At 33.8% G+C, this 17,476-nt stretch overlaps 1 protein-coding gene across 1 annotated transcript in view; it reads left to right on the forward strand.

The window, feature by feature from the left end:
* Positions 1-104: 104 nt before the first annotated feature.
* LOC129246813 (3-hydroxy-3-methylglutaryl-coenzyme A reductase) overlaps positions 105-17,476 on the forward strand; it is a 100,719-nt gene continuing 83,347 nt past the window's right edge. The window contains exon 1 of the mRNA XM_054885445.1: positions 105-758. The gene's annotated coding sequence lies outside the window, so the exon portion shown is untranslated. The remainder of the gene's footprint in view (positions 759-17,476) is intronic.

Genomic DNA, 17,476 nt, shown 5'->3' on the forward strand with positions numbered 1-17,476 from the left:
CAATTGTTGTCATCTGTTTTTGCATTCCACAATTCACAATAGGGTTTTTAGCATATGTTGCTTTATGGCTATCATTCGTAAATAATTTGTGGCCAGGTTAGGTGTTAAGTTCCAGATTTGATGGTAGATAGTTGGTCCATTGTGCTGGCTTAAATCGGTGATAGCTTATAATAAACGGAAAGTTAATAGTCTGGATAGAAATATAGCATTTTGTAACACGTTCAATTAGCGAGTTAAATAAAAAAAGTGAAATTGCGTGTCGTGCGCGACTGAAAACGGAAGCAGAAAAAGTGAAACTATCGGTTTAGGCGATGAGCCATCAGCAACGTCATAAGTGAAAAATTGCAAAGAAAATTAAGGAAGTTTGTGCAGAGGCAAGAAAATATTACAAACAAATTATTAAAAAAGAATTAAAGAGTACAGGAAAATTGTCACAATTATTGACGCTCCTACAAAAAGCCAAAAATCGTTCGTCTGTCAATTGACTACTGTGGTCGGTTGGTGTTTGGCCAGAGTTTAGCAATTTATTATATAATTGATTTTTATTGCTTAAACGATTTTTGTTTTGGGTTTTCAATAAAATAATCGAATGACAATAGTTTTCGCGCGGACTTAACTACAGCAAAAAAAACCTAGGAGCTTTCAACTTTTGTGGCAAGCAAGCGAGAAAGTGCGAGAAACAATCACATAATCAACGATACAATAATTGAAACAGGCAAGGCGCACCTGCGGCATTTCAAAACGAACTGGAACAAAAGGTTAGTAGTTCGACGCATTGCGTTGTTAAATATTCACACACATACATATGGTATATATGTTGAGCCCACTCGAGGTGGCAAGCACCGATACTATTGGTCATTGGTCGCGCCCTGTACAACTGTTCAATATTCATCAATAAAAAGTGTGTTAAATGTAGTAAATCCAGGCACAAGGCAGTGCTGGATATTGGTTTGCAGAATATTGTTGGTATTTTTCGCATAGCATAGTCTTCCTTTGAACTTCTGCAGTAGCGCTGTTTTTAAAATATCATAGATTTCGTAGTCATGGACCACTGACACTTATTTATGGCCTGCTTGAATTTTCCTGGAAAATTGCGAATGTGCTTTGCATGCATTTAATATCACGAAGTTCCTCCTCCAGTTGTCCACACTTTGCAAGACACTCTTTTATCTTAATAAATTGTTAATTTGCGATTTATTTCATTATTTTCCGCAGAATATTTGAAGTGGTGGGAAGATTGTAAAGGAAGTAGTAAATTTGTCCACCAACCATTACCGATAGAAAGACGAGCGAAGGGTCATAACAATAGGAGCCACTATAATGGTATTCAAAACAGACCAGCTTTGTTTGATTTATTATTATTATTATTGAAGTGAAACTTCTTAGGCGTCGATGGACGAGCGAGAATAGAGAGTAAAATTTCAATGCCATGCAACGTTTTGGGCATTTTCGTTCCGCGAGAGAGAAAAAATATATAACTTTGCTGCGGGCCTGGAATCGCTGCGTTTGTGCGGGTGATAAAAGCTCGGAGTAGTGCGCGTTGTTGCCACGATTTGTGTCCGGCGTATGCCTACACCGGTCGACCCTTCTCCGTTTTTTGTAAATTTTGTCTATTTGTATTCTCTGCAAATGTTGTAAATTTATTTAGATATATATTCTTTCTGGGTTGGTGTCGAAATTCTGTCTGTACAAAATTCTAAAAATAAAATTCTGCTTTTTAAAATTCTGCTTTTTTAAAATTCTGCTTTCTAAAATTCTGCTTTCAAAATTCTGTATTAAAATACAATGTTAACAATGTTAAAGAGGTAATGTAATTATTTAATTTATTATTATTATTATTTTTTATTATTATTCGAGATATTAAATAAAAAATAATAATAATAATTTTTTCTTCAGTTTCGATAGAATCCATAGTATTTTTGCGTAGAACTTCTTTTCGCGTGGGCGGCCTTCGGCCGCGCTTTAAAAAAATAACTCTCATCAGTCCAACTCCGGCTACGCAGTCCACAGTATTTTTGCGTAGAACTCTTCTAAAAAAAACGAACAGCTGCGAAGAATTATTAAAAAAAGAAATGAATTAAGTCACACTACATGTTTAAAAAGAATTGCAAAAAATATTGTAATTGGCTAAACTAAAATATTGTTATCGCTTAAAAATACCTACATATATGTATATTTATGAATTAAATGTTTATTTTGTTACTTCTTGTATGACGAAAATCACAAAACTTGAATAAAGCAGAATTTTTCGCATTAAACATGCAGAATTTTGAAAAAGCAGAATTTTAGAAAGCAGAATTTTAAAAAGCAGAATTTTAGAAAGCAGAATTTTAAAAAGCAGAATTTTAAAAAAGCAGAATTTTAAAAAGCAGAATTTTTTTGCAATTTACAGAATTTTGTCATCCAGAATTTTGTAAAACAGAATAATGACACGCTCCCATTCTTTCTCTCTCTCATTCTCTCTCGTATCTCTCCCTCTTTCTTTGTCAGCCTCGAAAGTTTCACTTCTGTTATGTGTACTACACTACACGCACTTTTTTTGGGGTTCTTTAATTATTTTAAACTTTCAGTATATTTACTTAGCAATATAGAGTTTTTATAATAGCTTATTGTAAGCGATTGTGTTTACTCCCAATATAATCTAGTATCAGTCTTTTAAATACAGTTTTAGAGACCTTTGTGCATTAAAATATTTTGCGCCTTATTAGATTTAAAGAAATTTATTCAAGTTTGTCTAAATATGGGAGCGAATTTTCTTTTATTCCAACCGTGTTATTTTTTTATATTGAGGTCCAATTGAATTTATTGCAGCAAATGTAATTTATATACAAAAATGTTCCATTCATTAGGAAACTATGTGCATGCTCCGCTGGGCTTAATAAGATTTATGTGGCTGTAGCGTTGTTATAGCCTTCACATTAATACATGTATAAGTATATGGTATACATGATGTATAATAAAAATTGCAAGCGACCGATTAAAAAGGCGGGCCGCGGATTCATAACCACACCATTAATTGAATGATTAAATAATTGCAAACATTTTAGACAAATTCACAAAAAATATGAATTAAACTAACTATATTTGAAATTTGAAGTTGCTTTTTCCCTTATTGTTATTAAAAATACCGACTGAATCGTGCAGTTCATATGGAATTGATCCACGCTTGTCTTTTGGAGACAAATTTATTTACATCGATTGCTTTAATTTTATCTTCCATGCGATTTTATTACCATGAGCGTTTTGGGGAATATTTATGTTACATTGCGTAAGCTGAGAGCCTCTGCAACATTCACGCCAGAGAAAACGATGCGCAAATTAGTTCTCCAGCTAATTATGCCTCTCATTACCTACTCTGAGGTGGTATACAGCAGACTCGATGCCACATCTTGCCATAAACTTAATGTGGCATTTAATAACGGCACGCGGTATGTATATGGGATTGGTAGATATGACCATGTCTCTGCCTGGCGATCAAGGTTACGGGGCTGTTGCCTTAACAGTTATTTGTCTGCTAGAAACGTTATATTTTTGTGCAAGCTTACATTATTCAAGTCTCCTCCATATCTGACAGAGAAGTTGATACCAGTAAGGTCTCGCAGACACAACAAATTCATCGTTCCAAAATTTAATTACCTAGCATCATCTAGATTATTTTTCATTAACGCTGTTAAAGTGTGGAACTCATTACCCGACACTGTGAAGGCTGGTCTTAACAGATTTAACTTCAGGGCACAGGTCTATAATTACTTTAAAAGTGTTCGATTGCATTAAAACAGGGCATTAAATTTCTCTCTACATTCTCTAATTACTACTTTTGTTTTTTTCTTTTCTAAATCCTTCTTTTCTTTTCCTACTGCTTCTTTTCTTCTTATTATTATAGTTAAGTTAAATATATTGGATTGATTTGTAAATGAACTGGTGTAAAATTTAAATTAAGAAACTTGTATGTTAAAAATATTCCAGTTATATTTATATAATATTGTTGAAGTACTATTAAAATACCTTAGTCTTACTATGTACTATTTATATAAACAAATAAATAAACTTCAGAGAAAAATACAGAAACTATCAAAAGCCCTAGAAAAGGGAGAACTCTAATCTCCCTTTAAACTAAAAATTTCATATTTAGTTCGAAATTTGCAATATGCAAATTAGTAATGTTTCCTTGCAGCTACTTTTTAATTCATCTGCGTGATGACAAGTAGCATTTTCCGAAAGTAAAGGGTATTTAAAAAGTAACGCCTAGCTGTGAGTAGTGAATAATCCCTAGACGACACCTTTTTTTATGCCGTCTTTGACATTTGTTAAGTAGTCAGATGTACAATTTTAAACGATAGAACAACGCGTTAAAATTATTGAAACTTATGAAAATAGTCGATTTTGAACAAAAAGATCAGAACAGTTTGTTTGAATAACAAAACTATAAGAGTATATCCATTCTCATGGCAGCCGGTTCTACGTTACCGGAATGACTCGGGTTTTTCCCGACCAAGAGCTGCCGTCCCAGTAAAAACTAGCCCTGTCTAATGTACAGTACCTCACCTCAGTATATCCTCTTCCAGAGGTCAAACGAAAAATATTATTTTTTAAATTTAAAAATAAGGACTCTAAAACAAGGCGTCGAATGATAGTGAACCGATAAACTAAATTTAGTAGTTCGTATTCCCAACTTTGCTCTGAGCTACTGCACGTAGGCATTTTGGCATACTTCGAGCGGAATTTTCTAAAATTTTCGATAGAATATAACTGCTTTGGAGTCCACAAATACTCAATCTAATTTAAAACTGGCGATTGTGCTAGCCAGTTCAGATTTTCGGTGGCGTTTTCTTCAAAAAAGCAAAACAGCTGGAAGCATTACGGGACATGTTTTTGCGGTAGTTATCTTCTTGGAAGATAAACGAGCTTAAATGCATTTTTTTCGTGCTTGTTACCAAATTTGCGGTGAGAACGTCAACATAAGAAGCTGTTGTCATGTCAAATTTTGAGAAACAGCCCCAAACCATAAGAGACTCTTTATCGTTGATTGTACGTACTTTGATTTCAAGCGATCCGTAGTTTTACACCACATCCGTTTACGTTGTTTTGAATTCCTCAGCGCGAATTTAGACTCATCCGATCAAATTCTTCTTCTTCTTAATTGGCGCGATAACCGCTTACGCGATTTTGGCCGAGTTTAAGGGGGGATCACCACTGTGGGGGGTCAAAAAATAGTCGATTTTTGGGAATTTTTTTTTGTAAGTACGAATGATTATTCGAGGATCTGACAAGAGGCAATTTATTGTACATATATGTATCAAACTATGTTGATGTAAATTTTTATTAAAAAATATTGAAAATTTACAAAGTTATGTAAATAAACGTAACGAGTTAAAAAAAATGACGTCATCTGGTGGCGCTCACTTAAGTAGTTATACTAACAATTTATGCAAAAAAAAATCGCTTTTTTTGAATTTTCACAGTGGCGTTCCCCCTTAACAAAGCGCGCCAGTCGTTTCGTTCTCGTGATAACCGGCGCCAATTGGACACACCAACTGAAGGCAAGTCCTTCTCCACCTGATCTTTCCAACGCAGAGTAGGCCTTCCTCTTCCTCTACTACCACCAGCTAGTACCGCATCGAATACTTTCAGAGCCGGAGCGTTTGTATACATTCGAATGACATGACCCAGCCAGCGTAGCCGCTGGATCTTTATTCGCTGCGCTATGTCTATGTCGTTGTAAAACTTATACAGCTCATCGTTCCATCGCCTGCGATATTCGCCGTTGCCAACTTGCAAAGATCCAAAAATCTTCCACAGAATCTTTCTGTCAAACACTCCAAGCATCGCTTCATCGGATGTTGTCCGATCAAATTACTTTGTCCCAGAATGCGGTGGGCATGTTTATATACTGTTTCGCAGACTGAAGTCTTTTTTCCTATTTGCAATGGAAATCAGGGGTTGTTTTTTTCCAACACAGTTTTTTAAACCAAATGTTCATATTTTTTTCTGCACTGTACTGGCGGAAACAACTAAATTCAAACTTTCGATCAACTCCCTTGAAGAATTTTCAGGGTTTTCTGCAATGTTTCTTTTCATGAGGCGTTCAACGTTCATCGAACTTTTTTTGGTTTTGGCCCTCCTCTGTACTGAGTTTTGCATAATTTCCTTTTCTTGAAGTTTTCAAAAATCTTCCTCGTCCCTCCAATCGAAATCTTCCTTGTCTCTCCAATCACTTAATCAATGCAAATTTAGTAAAACCTGTAAACTTTTGTTTTACCTTGTTAGAAATCAACACAACCTAATATTATACTTTCATACGACGCGTGCAATCAGCTATGTTGCACAGACTAATCACTTTCCAACCACTAAATATAATATTACGCGTATGTGAATATTTTTACATATCATGTGACCTTTGATTAATTATAAGGTTTAATGTGAAGTTAATGTAAATAGGAAATTGAATTCCTGAAATTCAAAAACATTTATTATTTACATTAATAAATTCATTTTACATTTTTCATTGCATTTACTAACATAATCCGGACTGCAAACGGATATTGATATTTCTTATCTGTAAATAAATTCAAATTGACAAGTACACAAGTATGCCTCTAAAAATATAATATTTTGTTAATTTACTTAATTAAAACATATTTCTCTAATTAAATTAACGACAGCATAAATATTCTCTATAAATGTTTGGGGAAAGTTGCTGAAGTGATAATCCGTAGCTGGGTATATGTAAATCAGGGTCGTTCCAGTAACGTAGAACCGACTATCGTGGGAATACGTTCTTTCTACTGCTGCGATCTTTCTGCTGCTGAGTGTGTGTGTGTGACATAGGGACAAGTTCCCTTTGCAGCGTCACAGTGGGCTCTGGTCCTAAATGCGCCCAATAGTGAAAAAACGCTACAACCTCCTCTAACCTATTATTTATTAGTTGTATTTATGTATCATAAAGCTTAAAATAGTCAGTTTGTAAAAAAATCGTTCCTCATGTATGGATTATATTCCTTTTAACGCAAAAGCAATCGAATGGTCAATTTGACGGGTTACATGATCTTGGAGCTCAGAAAATACACTAAATAAACACTCGTATATAAAAGATTAATTATTATTTTAAACTTTTAAGTTGTATAGTAGTTTTATGAAAAATTTTGAAATAAGGAAGACTAAAAAGAAATAGAAAATTCTAATATAGTTTGTCAATAGATTTATATTTTTCTTTGGTTTGATATATTTTTTTTTCTTTGGCTGAAAAAAAAAAACAAATTTCATTCTCTTTTAGTAACATAACATGATTCAATTATTAAACGTTTGCTCACTAGTGACATATTAAATAATTTTTGGTAAAAATAGTAGCAAAAAAGTATTTTCTTACTTAAATGGAAAGGAACTGCGAACGGTTTTAAAAATAAATTTTAATTAATATTTGAAAGTAAAGAATGGTACAAATAGAAGTTATTAGCGGAAATTGCCAAGTCTAATATTAAAACAAGAAATTATTTCACTTAATCCAAGATTTTATTTTGTGAATTAATTTTTAAATTTAAAAAATTTCGCGAAGTTGCGAAGTTTCGACAATATGAAACTTTTTTGTTAAAAATAAATAAGTAATTGGCACGTAGAATTCAGTTAGGTGTTTGTGTATTCCATAAATGGAAGAACCTGCAGTTTTATGTGGAGCTTTTTCATACTGGTACTGTGCTTTGCTAAGCCTCCTCTGGACACTTCATCCATCGTGGGGAAGGTGGGCTCATTGGAAACAAGTTCCGCCAATCCCAACTTTTTTATAATGAGGTCTGAAATGTTATCGATCGCGTCGGGACTATCCAATTATTCTTCTTGCCGTAACTCTTTGGGAAATGCTAGCTCTTTGCAAACATGAATTCCATCTAAATCACCACATCATAAGAAATAAATCTTGTAAATTCAACACTCATCGATCTCGGATTACGTCAATTACTCTATCATATCCTGACTTAAGGGGTTAGGGGTAGTCAGAGGCCCGAAAAAATGATGATTTTCACGAATTTTTTTTTGCTACTTAATTAATTTATTTAACAAAAATAAAAACATAGCATAAAAACATCATGTTTTAACTTGACTTCACCAAAATTTCAAAAAAAAAATTAATAATTGCAAAAGTTATCGCTGTTTGTGTGAAGCCCGTTTCTCCAGAAGTCCCTTGCGGTGAACATCACAAGTCCTTGCAGATTCATCTAAAACCAATCGGACAAGAAAAATTAGTTTTATTAATAGATAATCTTGTGCCTGATCGAAGTTTTTTTTTTCAAAATGAACAAAATGGCGGCCTCAGAAAATTTTTTCCAAATTTTAGAAAAAAAACCAACAGTTAATTGTTAAAAAAAATCGAAATTTTTGAAAAAAAAATCCTTCGATCAGGCACAAGTTTTTTATGTTTTTCAAAAGCTGTATAAATTTTATTGAAATCTACGTAGCGGTTTTTAAGTTACAGTGTTCACCAGTTTGAAAAACATAGTTTTGAGAAAAACGCATTTAAAGTTTTGCTATCGGCTCCGGAGCGGCCGAGCGCCCTTTGTTAATTGTTGAATAACTTGAAAAGTACATGATTCATGAGATGCTAAGAATAGCAATGAAGTAATAACAACGATTAGCTATTATTTTGCCTCCTGGTGGTAAACAGATAAATTGCTTGTAAGAAAGGCGTGCCATCTATCAGATTCCCTGCTCGGAATCGAAACATTACACATCCCACTTAACTCGAATTTAACCGCCTTTAGCACAATATAACCAAGTGAAATGGCTGTACTTATATATAATAGGTATTATATAATTGGCCCTTACACGTTTTTTAGGTGTTTCGTGATATATAGAACTTATGTAGTCGATATTTTTTAAATTTTATCTTCCACGTAGAATTTAAATTTCGAAATATTTTCAAGAATTGTTTTGTTGACCTTTGCATTTCTTTTGGTGTTAAAAGTTTTTGCAAGTTTTTTCTACTTTTCAGCTCTAAGGTCTCGATTGGTATAAGAATAATTTTTGATATTTTTGGAGATACTGAATTTATATTTGGCTATAAAATAGAACTTTTCGCGATTTTCAGCGAAAAAAACAAATTGTGTCGTATTTTCAATACGTATACCCTAACTCAAAGAAAAAAAAAAACTATCAGAAGTGATGTTCGAAAGACAATTTGCAAGTATTTCTGGAGAAAATCAATATGTAGTATGCACAGTCAGCGCCAAAAGAAAGTACTTATTACAACACATATTGACAAGTTTGGATTATTATTTATTTTTTATATTATTATATTTATATTTGTTTATTTATTTATTTTTATTTTGAAATTCTGATTAAAAAGTTTGAAATTTTGATGAAAGTTCGCCGGAATTTTTTACAAAACAAAGTTTGAAATTTTGCCATATATGGTTTTTGCTGTAATATAAACTATAGTTTTATATAAAATAATTGAAATTAAAAAATAAATAAATAAATCGTTACAACTTGTCCATATGTGGGGTATACTTTCTTTTGACGTTGCTTGAGGTCCCGAAGCAAAAGAGATTTAATTGGTTCTAGTAATAGTCACATAAAAAAAATAAATATTCACTCAAGATTCTAAGCGACACTTAAAAAAAAACTGCTGAAGCAGGTCTAGATAACCAATCAGTCCAGAAAAAATGTCAAAAGTAAGCATAAACAATTGAACAGATCTTCTTTTTTCCAGAAATAGTAAGCAAATATAGTACGTGCTCAATGAAAATAGTAGATTTGCAATGCAACAGGAAAATTTAGTGGTTTATGAGCGAAACCTACAAATTTCGTTTGAATTCGTTCAATTCTAATAGCATCCTTTTGTACGGGGCCAAAGATTTAAACACAGTTTTTCTACTATACGGGAGGTACATAACAGACATGATTTACATACGAGGAGCTTAAGTAGAAACTACTTACATTCAGGTCCACAAATTATTTTGTGCGCTATAGTACTCCTATATAAGAAAAACTGTTTTTTTTTAACTATTTGTAAAAATTGTTGGCTTCTTTAGTGATCCGTAAAAACTTATAATAATAAACATCATCGAAGGCGGGACACCGCTAAATAGAAACCTATGCATTTATTTTCGTATGAGTTTCATTGTCTATCAATTGTAGTTTTTAATAGAAAATTTGGATTTTTTTTTATTTTCGTAATGATGTAAACATTTCAAGTAATTAAGTTAATCTTTATTGCTTTCGATGTAATTGAGGTTCAATAAGTGTAAAATGTGACTTATGACTTTCTTAAATAATTTTAATATTTGTGCTTTTCCCACGCTTTTGATTAATTAACTGGTATGGCGCATTCCCTCTATCTTTCTTCTGGCATTGAAGTCTGTCGCTTATCAATACAATTAAAAATATGTGTTTTAACATTTGATGTAAAAAAAGAGTGAACATATTTTGAGTTGTGCGATTATAATATTAATAATCTTGTGTTGCTAAGAAAGAAATTTTGCATTGCTCAAACAAAGTCTACCTGTTCACTATCGCAGATGCATGCATATATGTACATACATATACACGCCTAGAGTCATTGGATAGTTTTAAAAGCTCAATAATAAAATAGAACAATGTTGATAAATTTTTATGTTTTTTTAAAGAATTATATGAGTAGAGGCATTTTTCCATCGATTTTTCGAAGCGAGCCGCGCTCGAGTTCACTCCGTCAGGGTAAAAAAATCAATGAATTTATAAATATTTACACCGAAAGTACTGTTTTCATTCTAAATTCGAAAATCGTCTCACTCGCATATAGCTAAAGCCACAAATGAGAGTGGTCGTAAAACATAATTTCAAGATAAAAATCCAGTTCAATTTCGAGTCAATTCAATTTATATATTATATATAAAGGGATAAAGGATGGCCCAATGACTTCTACTAATATGGGTATATGCTAAGATATTTGCGGAACATTTTTACACGAAGTGGGAGACACTGAAAAACAGGGCTTCGGTCTCACACACTTCAACAGCAGTAATGAAATTTTCTTTACGTAGAGTATGAGCTTTCATGGATATTATCCATAGAGTTGAACGCAGACATAAATCGATATTTTAAGACAAAAATAATGGAAATTTACTAAGTGAAAAAATGGTACACTACTGTACCTATCTGCTAAAGTTGTTTCACAAGTAGCACGAACACAAATCAATAAGCGAACTTAGAATCGACCTTGTTAAAATAATGGTCTCGTTGTTTTGTTTTATTTTTAATGGATTTAATTGCTATACTTATAAAGAGTCTTTGTACAAGAACTTTATTTTTCAATAGGTCAAAATCTGGTATTAAGACAGTTTTGACGTGAGCATAGTAGAAGCTTTGGCCATTGTTACAATGAATTCAAATTCGCTCAAAAATCGCATTTAGATTTGTTTGCCAATTAAAAAACTTGAGCGTATCCAAATAGTGTATGTTCGGTTCGCTTCCTCTCATTTGTCTTTAATTTATAAATGGGATAATTCATTGGCACTTTCTTCCAAAATGCAGACATTTTCACATTTCACAATTTTTCTCTTCAAACAAGTTAGAAGTAGTTATGCTATTAACGCTCCAATTTATTAAACTTTAAGAAAACTGAATTTCTTCTCCAATTCTTTAGCCTCTGACTTATTTACATTTATATCTAAATGTATAATATTTTTAAATGAATATTACTCCGTAAAAATGCATATATTTCTAAATTATGAAAATATAGTTTTGATGTTACATTAATTCTCATAATTTAAACACAAAATTTTCAATAGTCTGTAAGTGAAAAATTGTTACATAAAACTTAAATAAATAAATGAAATAATTGTTAGCAACTGAATTTTGGCCTCTTATTGATGATATAAATATCCCTGGCATAAGGTTTCAACAGGCCACGTGTCGCACAGCTACCAAAAGAATGAGTTCATTGCAAACCAAATTTCCCGATCGCATAATTTGACGAAATTCATGTGTTAATTGGCTCCCCAATCATTCGATTTAACACTACTGGACTATTTCTTGTAGGGCTATGCTAAAGATAGAGTCTATGCGGCGCCAATCGAATCGATTGCAGAAATGGACTCGCCGTGGTGAACATTTGTCAGATATCATTTTTCATTTATGATTGCCAAAAAAAGAAAGAGTAATGTTCTAATGCACTAAAAATTTGAATCATCTTCATTGAAATCCTTTGTTTTATTTAATTTTGAAAAACAATGGAAACTAATTGATTTGCTTAAAACTAGCAAATGAATTATTTATTAAAATTTTATTATCGCAACAACGAACCATTTGAAAGTCAATCGAGTTGTTTGCTTGAAGTCGAAAACAAATTGCTTGTTTATTGAGGGACGACATAAAAAAAAAAAAATACCAGTCTAACGGTTAGACGCGATAGAAGTGAAACCTTCCGTAAAACAAACTGAGAGAGAATGAGACGAAAGCAGCATTAGGGGCGGGATAATTATAGGTTCATTATAATATTGCTATAAAGTTCATATTTTGTTTTCTTCATTTTATTATTATTCATCCTCAATGTTTTCAATTTCAACAAATGATACGAGTGGCTTATGATAGCTAAAATATGATACAAATGCTTTGGTTTCGATGTTGTCAACATATCTTTGAAATACCGCGTCAAATGTTGTTTTTGATCGTGTTGTTGATTCAGTGCGATTGTTACACATTTTTAAATTGAATGTTGTATTGAGAAAGTCAATTGAAGGAACCGCTGTGTCCAATGCAAAATTTACGTTAAAATCGCCACTTAAAATCATTGGAACTTTATCGTAATCTTTTCTAAGTATCCGCGATACTTCTGGTGTATACTTTATTAAATTTTCGTGAATGAATTCCGTGATGCTATTTATTAATTTTTTTTTCTGTCGATATTCACGACACTTTTCTGCATTATTTTTCGGCATAATTGCGGTAAATATTTAAAAATGAAAATATTTACGAATATAAAAATACACACGCGGTTGCTATTATGAGCGTTCCCAGCAAAACCTGCGTGACCGAAACTCTAACACAATTACATTTTTTTGAATGTTACAAACACATATGCACGCAGGTTTTGCTGGGGCGTGACCGAAACTCTAACACAATTACACATATGCACTCGTATTTGTTTGAAAATCGACTTTTTTTTTGGTTCTCCGTCACCTTTGGAAAATGTGTAAACAGTAAGCAAACTTTATTCAAATATTTTCCCTCATTTTTGCATCAGTAAAATTAAACAAACGCCGTAGCCGAATGGGTTGGTGCGTGACTACTATTCAGAATTCACAGAGAGAACGTCAGTTCGAATCTCGGTGAAAACACCAAAATTAAGGAAAACTATTTTTCTAATAGCGCTCACCCCTCAGCAGGCAATGGCAAAACACCGAGTGTATTTCTGCCATGAAAAAAAGCTCCTCATAAACATATCATAAAATAAAATAAAATAACTGTATAAAAAAAAATTTTTTCTTGTGATTCGAACCAAGGATTTTGGATCGGAAGCTCACAATGCTAGTCGCTCGGCTACCGCGCCATGCTGTCGGTGCTGGCCTAAAAGTTATTTAGTTCGTCGCTACGTTTATATCAACATATAATATAACGCTTCGTAACTAAATAACTTTTAGGCCAGCACCGACAGCATGGCGTGGTAGCCGAGCGACTAGCAATGTGAGCTTCCGATCCAAAATCCGTGGTTCGAATCACAAGAAAAAATAAAAGTTATTTAGTTCGTCGCTACGTTTATATCAACATATAATATAATGCTTCGTAGCCAAGAGGTCGCTTTTTCGTTTCACTTTTCCTCAAATCACTCCCAACGATTCTAAAGAAGTTTTCACTTCAAAAACTGAACTGGCAAACGACGTTGCCGCTGCATAATGAAATTTTTTGAAATATGTGCATATATGTGCATTTATAAGTACATACATATATACATATTTTTATATGCACAGCAGATAGTAGGTGTTTAGTTTAACATAAACATATGCGGTGTTAGTGCATGAGATGTGTGGGCGTCTGTGTTTTTTTTTTGCGAAAAATTCTGTGTTAAACGAATTTTTATGGGTTCAGTTAATTTTATTTTCTCTACAATGAATACAACACGTGTTGACTTTCCCAACGTACATCGTAGGCACCTACAAATATGTATGATTGCCTACTTCTCAACTCATATTTTAGCAACATAAGATCAACCGCTCATCGATTTCTAGAGCGCCACTCGCTGTCTGCCCTGCTTGAGTGTATGGTCGAGCTATGTTTCCGCTCTTATGTCTAAATTAATTTACCAACATCTGGTGCAGCAACCAAATGCAAGAAAAAATATCTTTGAGTAGGATTAGGATGACAGGTATCAGCAGCAAGCGCGTTCTGCCAGCGTCTTTAACACCCTTTACATTATTTAATACTTATAATTCCCTGTAACAATGCTAAGTGAGTTTATGCATATTTACATATGCATGTTTTAAAATGCTCATGTAACTAATCTTCGCAAAAAAAAACTATTTTTTATTATATTTGTTGGAGAACCTATTGCCGAGAAGCACAGAAGCCCCCTGATTATGAGATTATGAAATATTTTAATAGACTTATTTTTGATTTATAGTATAATTTTTTTTCCGTGACCAACTGGAAGCTTTATCGTCAATCATCTTACTACTGGGAATACTTAACCTAAGGCAAAACGGCCATATGATTCAATAGGTTTACAATTAGTAAATTGGGCCAACGGTAGAACCAGGAGAAATAGAAGTACCTCGTGTTATGAAACAAGCAGTCGGCGCACTCGTCTGTCGGAACCCACGTCACTGTTGGCAGTCGTAATTTGGAAGTAATAAGAAACGTCGTTTATTTAAATACCAGCATCAACACCTATAAAAATGCCTTGAAATCCAACGAAGAATCTCTCTTGCCACCAAGTGATTTTTTGAACTAAGTAAGCAATTGAGTAGTTAAGTTCTCGACGTGCAAAATCACACTTTATTAGATCTCTCATCATTCCGGTCCTATCGTGTGGTCCAAAAGCTTGTGCGATTGCAACATCTGATGAGGGGTCCCTTGGTGTGTTTTGCGAAACAGATTCTGCAGAAGATTTTTGGGGTTTTGCACTTTGGCGACAGCGAATACTGCAGGCAGAGGAGGAGATGGAACAATGTGCAGAAGATCGAGAGGGGCCGCTGGGTTGGTCATGTCGTCCGTATGAATACAAAAGATCCAGCTCTGAAAGTATTCAATGCGGTACCTGATGGTGGTAGCACAAGAAGAGAAAGGGCTTCTTTGCGTTGGAAAGTTCAGGTGGAGAAGGGCTTGGCTTCACTATATATGTCCAGCTGGCGCCAGTTAGTACGAGTAAAAAACGACTTGACTTTTTAAAAATCAATTTTTATTATTAAAAAAATTCAAAAAACCGTACATAAGATTCTATCACATAAATATCGGCTCAGAACTCGTTCTTATTTGTAAAAATAACAAAAAACGAATTTTTGTTTTTTAATAGCATTAATTTATGTTCATAGTTCAATGATTTTATATTGTAACTAGTTTCAAAAAGAAACAATAACTCACGGTATTTTGACCCAGCTAGCGCAAGGAGCAGGTGATAATTAAATCAATTAAAAAAATGTGGGCTTTGATATCAGTATTCAAAAAATGTTACAAAACTAAACGTTAATACTATTTTTAAATAAAAAAATGTCTTTTGTCTTGATGCTGCTCCACAAATGGAGGGACCTACAGTTTTAACCTGTCTTTGAACTGCAGATGATGTTTTTATTATTTTTATACCATTTGCATGGCAGAAATACGGAGGTTCGCCATTGCCTGCCGAGGGGCGACAGCTATTACTTTTTCATTATAACTTTTTCTGTCATTTCGTGTTTTGTGCATGGTGATTCAAAATTGTGCACTTCCGAATAATAGTCACGCACCAACCCATTCGGCTACGCCGGCATTACCTCTGAAAAGTTATATTTTTTGTTGATGAGTGCCCTTAGCTCTTTCTCATTTCTTCTAGTCCTTCTTGTGTTTTCTGGTATAACTTAGAAGTATATCTTCTTCAAGTGATGACAGTCCACTCTGCAATTTATTACGTGCATAAACTACGAATCGACTAGAAGGAATGCGTGATATCTTGGCAGTATGGCTTGGTTTCGATGTCCACTTCTTCCAAATATCGAGACCGTGCCAATCGAGCAATGCGTTTCTGCCATAAAAAAGCTTCCAGGAAAAAATATTTTCCGTCGGAGACGGGACAAATTTGTAAGGTCCTCCCTTTTGTTGGGCAGTTCAAAACGCTCAACCCAATTTTGGGAAGAGCTTGACCTAAGTATCTGGCTAATGTATGCGCTGCTGTTTGATTAATCTGTTTTATGTTATTTATATACAAATATTTTTATATAAACGATGATGTAACGAAGGGTATATACTATATTATAAAGAAAAATAAAAAGGAAATCTCCGCAAAAGTACGAACAGAAAGTGAACTTGAGTTGCAGATAATGGTAGTAGGCGAGTGCCAGCTGTACGACATTAGTCTACATGCATATGTATGTATGTATAAATACATACAAGTAAACACTTTTCTCTCATTAACTTTTTTACAAGTATTTAGTACGACATGAAACCTGTGACACTGGATTTCCAGTCGTCTATAGGACTGTCGCAGTTGTGGGTAGCAGAAATGCTCAATGATGGCGGCACGGAAAATGTCTGACAGCCCGTAGCAAATGAAATTTGTGCGCTTGACCTCTTTGTGTGTATGAATGTAACACATACCTCCACGCTAAAACTTCCGTTTCCGCTAATTGCGAGAACATTATTTCCGATAATTTACGTTTTCGTGCCTCACACGCCGCGGGAAAATCAAAATCGGAATTACTCGAACGCCATTAGCTGAAGTAAGGGAAAATCAATGTCTAATAACTTTGTTTAAAATTTTGAGTGAACAATAAAATGCGATTTTTTATAATTTTCAAACTAACACTCGTACATATTTAAAAATTTTGTTTTATTTTTTTTTTTGTGAATATTAAGCAATTTTTGCCTTTAGCGTAGTTTGAGCCGCAAGCGCGCCATTACTTACATAGGTACATACATATGTATAGCATTTGATCTGTATGGCGCATACATCACACCGCGCTCATTGAGACTAAATATCGCTAAAGGCATAGCAAAAATCAGAGCCGGTCATCCATCGCTAATGGCTGAACGCATTAAATGGTGAACATTTTAATTTCGTACTTTTCTCATTTCCTTGTCCTTATCCCTTGAGCTCCCCCGAAGCCCACGATTCTTCTGCTTCGCTTTGTGCTCACGCACCCATAATTTCTTCATACGCGCTAAATTCCTCGGTTATGATAAACTCGAAAAACATTTAAATTCCAAATTCGGTCTGTTGAGGCGATTTCATAATACATTCATGTATAACTTAGCTATAAGCAGCTACGATTACGATGTAGCAGTCACGACAACAGCCGATATGTCTGATACGATGCGT

The sequence above is a fragment of the Anastrepha obliqua genome, chromosome 1, assembly GCF_027943255.1.
Source record: "Anastrepha obliqua isolate idAnaObli1 chromosome 1, idAnaObli1_1.0, whole genome shotgun sequence".
In the NCBI taxonomy this organism is placed as follows: domain Eukaryota; kingdom Metazoa; phylum Arthropoda; class Insecta; order Diptera; family Tephritidae; genus Anastrepha; species Anastrepha obliqua.